The following is a 7,398-nucleotide window of genomic DNA, read 5'->3' as shown; positions in this document are numbered from 1 at the left end:
GAGAGAGAGAGAGAGAGAGAGAGAGAGAGAGAGAGAGAGAGACCGGAAAGAGCACTGGACTGAGAATCAGGGGACCTGTTAATCAAAACTTTGATCCTTGCCTAGGTCAAGTTTTTCTGGACTTTGCCTCTGTGCTTCATGTCCTTATCTTGAGAAATTATGGGACTGGATATGGGGGCAACTAGGTGGCAGATAGATACAGTGCTGGCCTCAGACCAGGAGGACCTGTGCTCAAGTCTAGCCTGAGACACTTACTAGCCATGTGACCCTGGACAAATCATTTAACCTCTTTTTGTCTCAGTTTCCCTACCTATAAAATGAACTTGAGAAGGAAATGGCAAATTGCTCTAGTATTTTTGTCAAGAAAACCCCAACTGGTGTCACAAAGAGTCAGACATGACTGAAAATGACTAAGCAACAACATTGACTATATTGATATAAATAAAATATTTGAAATTGAATATTGGGACCGGGATATGGATGGGGACTGGAAAGAGGAAAAGGGAAGGTTATTTTTGGAAATGTAAGTGATACGGAATTAAAAGAAATCGATAATTAAGTGCACATTGTGAGTTAAATACTTGTTGACTGATTGATGGAACTGGAAGTTTCCCATAGCAGTGAAGGCATCTCTCACACACAACCAGAAATTCTCCAAGAGTGGGCTATGAAGTCTTCATGATATTGGGGACTGACTGACTTACTTGGGGAGGCCTTCCTGCTGTCCATCTCCACTCCCTCATTCCCTCACACTCACTTGTTTGAGTCTCCCTCAGAGCAAACACTCCCAGAATGAATAGCCAAGGGATGAAAGGTCCCTTCCTCCTCTTCCTCCTCTCGGTTCTCATCTGGAGGAGTTCACAACCCATTCTTTCTAGTATATATTGAACCTTTTTCCTGGTGACCCACCAGGATGGGTGACAGTCTCCAAATTTCCTCTCCTCCAGCCCTAAACCTTCTGTTGAGGGCTGGTGGAAGGCACCAGATTCATGATAAGAACCAGGTTGTGTTGCTTCTGAAAGAGGAAAAAGTAGGGCATCATGGGTGCTAAGTACTTTTCACCCTCTCAGGCCTTACCCTCCATACTCCATTATTCTTCAATGGGAAATGGAACCCTTATATCCTCCTTTCACAGCCCTGCCCAGACCCTGGCCTCCTAATACTGACAGCTGGGGTGGTATATACCCAGGCAGAAACTATCTCTGGGCTTATGGTAATGAATGGCATGAAAGCATCTGTGGTGAGGACAGGAAGCCCTATGTTTAAGTCATGATAACAGGTTGCAGAGGGCCCCAGAGGGGGGACGAGGCTTTTGTTTTCCTAAGAATGGTAATTTCCCTTGACCTACACATGTGTCACTTGATCTCAAAGAGCAGAACTAAGCAGAGCGGTGATGGGTGGAAGCGGTGAATGGGCAACACTTAGTTCTTCAATATCAAGAAAAACTGAATTGCATCAGCCTTGACATTCTTGATAAAAACAAGACTAGAAGAGAAAGGAAGCTGCAGCTGAATGGAAACGTGGTTTCCAGTTTCTCGTTGGAGAGGTAAATGTGTCTGAAAGCAACAAGAAACACCATTTCATGGTGCAGTTGGTCATTTCATATTGTAGTGCTCATTAAGCAATCATCAAGCATTTTAAACACCTACCATGTGCCAGAAATACTGTTAAACATGTGATAAGTATTTGCAAAAGACTACTGTGAAAATCAATTTGGTTTACATGCCAACATCTGTTGGAGAGGATAAAATGCTAGAGAAATTTTACGAACTCACTAAGACTCCAAGTAAAACAAGTATATATTTCAACACTTGTTCTTTCAGCATAAAGGAGGGCATCAGGGAGGATGGCAAAAAATAGGTTGGCAAACATGATTCAGGAGCAAGAAAAGAGATACAAAAGGCTTGTAGAAGGCAAAGAATCATATCTATTTCTCATGAATACTTTCTTCTTGAAAAGAATTAGAAGATACTGAATACAATTAAATATCATAACGTGATATTGCAGGTTGGGTTCTTAGGGGAATAGACTCTCAGGTTTAGGGTACTCTGTGTATCTTCAGTCTAGACAGACCATAGCTTGTGAGCCCCCACCAGTGAGTTTACCTTTAATAGGCAGACAGTTGACAAAAGTAGTTCTACCACGGATATTTATTGAAATGGTATTGCAAGAATAGTATCTACAAAATATCCCTCCCCATTTTCTCCCTAGCCCTCTGGAGCACACCCCAGGGTATATTCTCTCATACCTACACATAGCTTCTGTCAGAAGAGTAGGCAAAAAGTAGAGTATGTTAATACAAAGGTGTACACATAAGGAACACGTATGACCTAGGCAGCTCATGTCTCTGGCACTGCAGGGCCTAAATGTCATTTCCCCTTATAGTAGAATCCTTATGCTGTTCCCAGTGGGTGCAATGTTGTTACTTGTAGGTCACTCAGCTGGAATTGTAACTCACAAAGTTCCTACGGTCTTACAACTTGACTCATTGGGCATCCCTGGTAGATGTGTTATCTCCTAGTGGGAAAGTTGCTTTGTTATAAAACATCATGACTGGTGAGTAGGGGGGAGTTTGGAGAGATATCCTCTTACCCTCGAAGGCTGGGGATAATTTCCTCTAAAGAGTTGATTCTTTTCTCTGCTGCCAGAGATCATATTCCTTAAAGCTGTATCTTGCCTCCACTTTCCTGCAGAATTTGTCCAATTTTTTTAAAGGACATCAGGGTCATGACTGATACTAGCTATTAAATGACCATCTACCCTCTAATTCTAACCATTTTTGATCATAAAAGTTTTGCATATTTTATAAAGGAGTAGATCTCTAGACATGTCTTTGCATCTTGTTTAAAATCTGAACACGTTGTTGTCTCTACCACTTATCCATTTTCCCCCCTGTGATTCCATCAACTAGGCTGGGAGGATATCATTGATTAGGGATGTTCAGATTAACTTTATATCCCAGTCACAATAATAAAAAATAAAATTGATGATATTTTAACAAGCAGGAAATGACTCATTATTGATGTGAGAGTCATTCCTGAGTCAGCTGTTGGTGTATGGTCAGATTATTGATTTGTCAGAACAAAGATAAAAATAGAGAAAAGCCTAGAATAATAAGCATGAAAAAGATATTTTGTGTAATTAAATTAACTTCACCCTCGATTAATTATATAACTGTTGAAATGAAACACAGGAAATAATTGAAGGAAAGGACATCGACACAGCTTATTGTCATCTCCCAAAGAAGTTTGGTCAATGTGAATCAATTGCCACAATGAGGATATATTTGTGTATGATAGTTTGTGATAATTCTATTTTCTTTCTGTTAGGAATTTGTCTTTTCACTTTGGTACTTAGATTTTCTTTTCTTTTACCTGTTCAGGCTAACTATTGGTTAATTAATTTTATTAGTGTTTTAGAAAATAAAACCTCTTCCTGGTTTTGTTATAATTTGTTATCATTTCTACAATCCTTTTATTCTCAAGGCTCTTTATTTCTCCTATGGTTTTCAAGATTTATTTTTTGGATTAATGTATTAATTTTTTTGTTTTCTAGTCTTCTGAAAATTTCATGTTCAATTGGTTGATCTTTTTTTCTATTTCATTAATGTAAGTTTTACTTATGAATCTTCTCTGAAGATGGCTTTAGCTGTTGCAATAATAACAATGTTGTTATTACTAATTATATACTATGTAGAATATATTACATATTATAGAATTATGTCATCTATAAATATACTAATTACATGTAATTATTTAATTTTGTCCTCCATGATAGCCCTGGGAAGTAGGTACCATTATTATCCTCATGTTATGGATGAGGAAATTGAGTAAGAGAGAGGTTAAGTAACTTGCCCAGGGTCACATAGCCAGTAGGCATCTGGGGCAGGATTTGAAACCATGCCTTCTGGCTCCAGGGCCAGAGTTTTATCCACTTGCCAATTGTTATTTTCCCATTATTATCATTTTCTTTAATATAATTCCTATGACTTCTTTGACCTACTTATTATTTGAGGGTATCATTACTTAGTGTAAATTTAGGTCTTTGTTTTTCATGTATCCTTCATTATAATTTTATTGCATTATTATCTGTAAAGGATGTATTTATTACTTTTGCCATTTAAAATTTTTCTCCATCAATCAACAAATATTTACTAATTATCTACTTCATGTCAGGCAATGTGACAGACGCTGAAGAGAGAAAGACAAATGAAACATTCTATGTCTTTAAGGGACTTACATTCTAATGAAGACAACATAGACATATGAGAATATTTACAATAGTTACATACTAAATAAATATGATATGATTTCAGGAGGAAGGCATTAGATTCTGGAAGATTTCAGGAAAGCCCTCATGGAACATTTATGATTTCCTTATACCCTAGCATGTGATTAACTTTTGTAATGGCATTGTTAGAATGCTTAGAAATACACACAGTTTTGAACCTACTGCTCAGAAATTAACATAGGTCAGTCAAATATATATATATATATATATATATATGCACGCATATATATATATTTATTTCCAACAGTTTCTTTAACTCTGTATTTTCTTTCTTATCTGTCTGTTGGATTTATTCAGCTCTTAGAGAGGAATATTAAAATCTCCTACTATTATCATATTACTATCAATAAATGCCCTTTTTTGCAAATCACTTAACTTTGCTTTTGAGAAATTAGAACCTATGCCACTTGGTGCATATATATATATATATATAGTTATTATTGTTGTTGTAGTCATTGTTGTTTTTTGAAACTGGGTCACCTTATCTTACTCCTCCAGGCAGGAAGTGCACTGGTCACTCATGGGCTTAACACCAATACTGACTGGCACTGAAGCTTTAACCCATTCCATTTTCCTGACCTTGCCCCTCCTTAGGCATCCTGGTAGTGCTCCACTCCAGGAGACTCATATTATATTCAGGATTCACTGCAGACATCCAATAAGCTTTAGCCCTTTTGTTTAGTCATTTTTCAATTATGTCGGACTCTTCATGACCCAATTTGGGGTTTTCTTGGCAAAGATACTAGAATGGTTTGCCATTTCCTTCTCCAGCTTATCTTACAGACGAGGAAGTGGAAGTAAATAGGGTTAAATGACTTGCTCAGGGTCACACAGCTAATAAGTGTCTGAGTCCAGGTTTGAACTCAGGAAGAGGAGTCTTTTTGACTCTAGGTCCAGTGCTTTATCCACCGTGCCACCTAGCCTCCCTACTGAGACTCAGAACAGAACCCAAGTCTTCCACGAGCCTCTGTCTCCCAATAGTAGGGATTATAGGCATGGGCTACCATATCTGGCTGGTGCATATATGTTAAGTAAATTTTAAAATTTTTCTTGGGGCAGGTAGGTGGTGGAATGGAAAACACATTGGCCCTGGAGTCAAAAGGACCTGAATTCAAATCAAGCCTCAGACACTTGCTTGCTGTGTGACACTGGGCAAATCATTCAACCTTGATTGCCTCCAAATAAAATAAAATGAAAATTGTCTAATGCCTTTAAGTATACTGCAGTGCCTTGTTTTTGTGCTTGACATGACCTATTTAAATTATTGCCTTATCTCAATAAAGGATGAAATTCCTGACTTTTCCTTCACCCTTAACCTAAGATTTTGTTTCACTACCTTGTTTTCACCCTGTGTGCATCTATATTTAAAACTTTTTTTGAAAATTTCCCCTTTCACTATGAACTGAACAATCACCAATAAGCACAAACATTTCAGTTGTAAAGAACCAAAAAGTGGATCTGTAAAAGGAGGAGGTTGGACCAATAGCCTCCTACTTCCATTTCCGTTCTGAATCTCTGATCCATGACTGTATGACTGTGAAACTCTGAACTATTCGATATGATTTGTTTTACAGTTCATATTAAGTTTAGCCCAGCAATGACAAAATTACTGTTTGTCTTTTTCCACCTTTGAACTTTTTGTTTTCATTCATGTATTTTAATGCTTTATTGCTGCTCTTTTCTTTCTTCCTTTTCCCCAATCTCTACTCACTAACTTCCCCTCTTCTCTTCTCCCCCCTCTTTCCTGTCCCACCCGGTAGAAATCTTCTCTTGTGTCAAGTAAGCACAGTCAAGCCAAACCATTCACCATGTTAGTCATGCTTAAACATGGATGGCCATCACATGCCCAGAAGTGGGCAGCAGATCTCAACATTCGTCTTCTGAAATCATGGTTGCTCAATGCATCAGTCACTTCTGTAGTCTTTCAAAGTTGTTTTCCTTTACATTATTATGGTCATCATGGAAATAGTTCTCTTCTCTTGCATTTTTTCTCTGGTGAACCTATTCCTCTTCTTCCCACATTGCAATTACTTTGTAAAGAATCTAGTATGGTGGATAGATAATGAGAAGTTTTCTTCCTCTCCCTTTCTTTTCATTTAAAGCCTTTTTTGATTAGGTTTTCAAGACTCCAGGCAAATACATTCATACAAGTCCTCGTTAGGTGGGTTCTATCCCTATAATGCTTGTATTTTAAAATAGTCCAGGAGAAGCTAGGTGGTGCAGTGTATAGAGCACCAGCCCTGGAGTCAGGAGGACTTGAGTGCAAATCTGGCCCAAGACACACACCACTTACTAGCTGTGTGACTCTGGGCAAGTCACTTAACCCCAATTGCCTCATCAAAAAAAAAATCTTTCAAAGACCAAAGTCCTTTGTTTATATACCATCTTTTTAGCCAACTGTTTATTTTCTATCTCTTCCTTTCTCATATGAATCTTGCCTTCCATGGGGAGCAAAGATAAAGAAACCACCTGTGCTACCAAGGTCTTCTATTTCAAGTCAACTGGCCTTTATGAAACACCTACTTTGTCCCAGGTATTGTGCTTGGCATTGGGGATACATAGAAGGACAAAAGACAATCCCTGTTCTCAGGAAGCTCCCAGTCTAATGGAGAATACAACACATGAACAACTATCTTTGAGCAAGATATATACAGGAGAAAATGGAGATTGCCATGAAGGGAAGGCACTAATAGTAAGGAGGACCAGGACGATCTCTGTGTATAAGGTAAGATTTTAATTGGGACTTGAAGGAAGCCAGGATAGTCAGGAGGAGGAGATGAGGAAGGAGAGACATCTAGGCACGGGGAGACCCAGAGAAAATGCTCTTAGTAGAACGATGGTATATCTTGTTTAAGGAAAAATAAAGAGGTCAATGCCAGTTTCATAGTCTGTACCAATGCTTTCTAGGTTCATGTCAGCAGTATGATTTACACCTGTATGAATGATCCCAAATGTGTAGTGGTCTCCCAGTTATGCATACAGGCTCAGAAGGTTCAACTATGAGCAGATTTATTTACTTAGATCACAGACCCTGGGAAATAATAATCACCTGTGAATAGCCTTGTTTGTTAAGAGCCAATATAACCTCAGTCACTCTCCTTCATCACA

At 38.3% G+C, this 7,398-nt stretch overlaps 1 pseudogene; it reads right to left on the bottom strand.

Annotated features, from left to right (window-relative positions):
- The window catches only part of LOC114026263, an 8,792-nt pseudogene extending 7,944 nt beyond the window's left edge, over nucleotides 1-848 (bottom strand).
- Between the last annotated feature and the right edge of the window lie 6,550 nt (nucleotides 849-7,398).

The sequence above is a fragment of the Vombatus ursinus genome, unplaced genomic scaffold (genome assembly GCF_900497805.2).
Source record: "Vombatus ursinus unplaced genomic scaffold, bare-nosed wombat genome assembly UNPS02014837.1, whole genome shotgun sequence".
Lineage (NCBI taxonomy): Eukaryota > Metazoa > Chordata > Mammalia > Diprotodontia > Vombatidae > Vombatus > Vombatus ursinus.
This window is presented reverse-complemented; position numbering and strand designations above follow the sequence as displayed.